This window comes from Hordeum vulgare, chromosome 2H (genome assembly GCF_904849725.1).
Source record: "Hordeum vulgare subsp. vulgare chromosome 2H, MorexV3_pseudomolecules_assembly, whole genome shotgun sequence".
In the NCBI taxonomy this organism is placed as follows: domain Eukaryota; kingdom Viridiplantae; phylum Streptophyta; class Magnoliopsida; order Poales; family Poaceae; genus Hordeum; species Hordeum vulgare.
Window position 1 is genome coordinate 271,642,134 of NC_058519.1, and position 3,647 is coordinate 271,645,780.

Below are 3,647 nucleotides of genomic sequence, written 5' to 3' on the forward strand. Positions count from 1 at the left end.
ATCTCTTCAGCTTCTTCTATCAAGTCATACCCAAGAATTTGACGCTCGCCGGTCTTGGACCTGTTGAGCGGGGTACGGCACTTCCTACCATAGAGAATTTCAAATGGAGCTTTGCCTGAAGTAGCTTGATAATTGTTGTTATACGAGAACTCTGCGAAAGGCAGGCAGTCTTCCCACTTCATGCCAAAAGAAATAACACAGGCTCTCAGCATATCCTCAAGGACCTGATTGACTCTCTCCACTTGAACACTAGTCTGAGGATGAAAAGTTGTCCTAAAGAGTATCTTCGTGCCCATCGCAGACTGAAAAGAGTCCCAGAACTTGGAAGTAAAGATACTTCCGTGATCCAAAGAAATCATCATAGGCACGTCGTGCAAAGACACTATCCTGGAAGTGTACAGATCTGCAAGCTGAGCTACTGAGATAGATTCCTTGACTGGAAGAAAATGAGCCACTTTACTCAACTTGTCGATGACGACAAAGATGGCATCGTTACCCTTCTTAGACTTCGGAAACCCGGTGACGAAATCCATCTCAATATGGTCGAACTTCCACTCGCGAATGGGCAATGGATGCAAAAGACCTGCTGGATGTTGATGCTCTGCTTTCACCCTTCGACATACATCACATTCAATAACAAACTGAGCAATCTCACGCTTCATGCGAGACACCAGGAGGTCTGTTTCAAGTCCTGATACATCTTGGAGCTTCCTGGATGTATTGAGAGCAGAGAGTTATGAGCTTCTTCCATGATTACCTTACTGAGATCACCTTTCGGAACGACAAGACGATCCTTAAAGAACAACGTGTCTCTGGCATCAACACTGAAGCACTTATATTTGGGAAGTCCCTTTGCCAAGCCAATCTTGACTTTCTTCACCATTGCATCAAGAAGTTATGCTGCTCGGACCTGATCTTCCAAGGTAGGAGAAATCTGAAGATTCGCAAGAAATCCCTGAGGTACTAACTGAAGGTTGAGCTTTCTGAAAGATTCACAAAGGTCAGGCTGGAGAGGCTTCAGAATGAGACTGTTGCAGTAAGCCTTCCTGCTCAAAGCATCTGCCACGACATTAGCTTTGTCTGGCGTGTACTCAATGCTCGAATTAAAATCTTGGAGCATTTCCACCCAACGAGTTTGCGGGAGATTCATGTTAGGCTGGGTGAAGATGTACATGAGACTCTTGTGATCAGTGAACACTTCAACCTTTCGTTCCAACAAGAGGTGTCTCCAAGTCATCAGAGCATGTACCACTGCTTCCAGCTCAAGATCATGCACAGGATAATTCTTCTCCGCTGGCTTCAACTGCTTGGATGTATAAGCAACCACTTTCTTCTCTTGCATCAGAACTGCACCAAGACCTTGAAGAGAGGCGTCGCAGAACACTTGGTAAGGTTTGGAGTCATCAGGAGGAACCAAGACTGGAGTAGAGGTGAGCTTCTCTTTGAGTGTTTCGAAGGCCAACTGACACTCTGGAGACCAGACATACTTCACACCCTTCTAAAGAATACTTGAGAGAGGCTTAGCAATATTGGAGAAGCTCTCAACGAACCTTCTACAATAGCTTGCAAGCCCGAGAAAGCTTCGAAGTTGCTTCACATTCTGCGGAGGCTCCCACTCAACAATGGCATGCACCTTCAACGGATCAACTTTGATGCCCTCGGCTGAGATGATGTGCCCAAGATAGACGAATCCTTTCAAGCAGAACTCACACTTGGAAAACATGGCATAGAATTTGTGCTCTCTCAACTTATCAAGCACCAATCTGAGATGTTCTTCATGTTCTTCCTCAGTTTCTGAAAAGACCAGAATATCGTCGAGGTACAGCAAGACGAACTCTTTCTTGAACGGATAGAATATGTAGTTCATCATTCGACAAAATGTCGGTGGAGCATTTGCCAAACCAAAAGACATGACCGTATACTCATATGAGCCAAAACTAGTCCTGAAAGTAGTCTTCGGAATATCCTCTTCGCGAATGCGAATTTGATGATAGCCCATTCTGAGATCGAGCTTGGAGAAGATCTTAGTTCCTTTCAATTGTTCGAACAACTGATTTATGATCGGAAGTGGATACTTGTTTCTGATTGTCTTCTTGTTCAATGGACGGTAATCGGCACACAGCCGGTCCGTGCCATCCTTCTTCTTGCAAAACAGAACTCCACAGCCCCAAGGAGACGAGCTTGGTCTGATCAGACCCAAATGCTCCTGCAAATCGAGTTGCCTCTTAAGTTCCTTCAACTCTTCTGGACCCAATTTGTACGGCCGTTGGCACACAAGCTCAGTACCTGGTTCAAGCTCAATGACAAATTCAACTTCTCGGTGCGGAGGCATTCCTGGCAGCTCTTCTCGAAACACTTCTTCATATTCGTAGACCACTAGGACTTGCAAATTAGGATTAATCTCACCCTTTTCATTCAAAGAGAACAGACGGATTGTGTCATCGCGCGCCGCGAAGATAATCACGCCCTCCGAAGAGTGAGTAAGCTTCACTTCTTTAGCTTCACAATCAATCGATGCCTTGTTCATGGCCAACCAGTCCATACGAAGGATCAAATCGATGTCAAACTTGCCGAGAACAATAGGAGATGCCAGAAAAGAATAACTGCCCATCTTGACAGAAACATCTGGAGCTCGAGTACTAGCATGCATGAACTTGCCCTGAGAAACTACTGACAACGGACTAGGAAGCTCCTCAACATGAACATTATGCTTGGATGCAAATGGAATGGAGAGGAACGAATGTGAAGCACCAGAATCAAACAACACTTTAGCAGGAATATCATTAACGAGGAGGTTACCCATAATCACATCTGACGAGTTTTCTGCCTCGGCCGCATTCACCATGTTGACTCGAGCAGACCTGGGCTTGAACTTCACGAGAGCATTGCTTGGAGGTTTTCCTGGAGGAGGAGGCGGAAGACGGAGCTGAGAAGTGCACTTGTTGGCATAGTGATCCTTCTGCCCACACTTGTAACAAGTAACATTTGCTCGCTGACGGTACTGTGTCTGAGGAGGCCCTTGCTTTTGTTGCAGGAATCTCTGCTGAAAAGCTGGGTTGGGTGGGTGGGAAGAACCACGGCCACCTGAATGCTTGAACTGCTGCGTGTGCCGAGGAGGAGGAGTAGACACCCAAAACTTCTGTTGCTTCTGAACCACCTGAGTTGAGGAAGACGAGCTGGAATCTCTGAAGTGCTTCTCAGAATTCTCCACCCTGAGCAAAGCTGCCTCAGCCCAGAGAGCTAAGTTGTAGAACTTATCGAACTCCTCAGGATCGTGCAAAGCGAGAGCTAACTGCAAATCTTTTTTCAAGCCACCTATAAACAGATAAATCTTGCTCTTCTGATCAGGGATATCCTGCAAGGCGTATCGGGGTAGCTCGTGGAACCCGACGTTGTACTTGTACACGGAGTTACCACCTTGCTTCAAGCGCATGAACTTCTCCTGCATTTCCTCCACAAAGCTGGACGGAATGTAGTGGGATCTGAAGTCACGGCAGAACTCATCCCAAGTGGTCACTCTAGCACCCCTGGAATCCTTCAACCGTTGCCACCAGATAGATGCTTGCCCCTTCAACTGGAATGTAGCAAACTTGACGAAATCCTCAGGACGAACATTGCTGCATTCAAAGTGCTTGTTCATGTCGCAG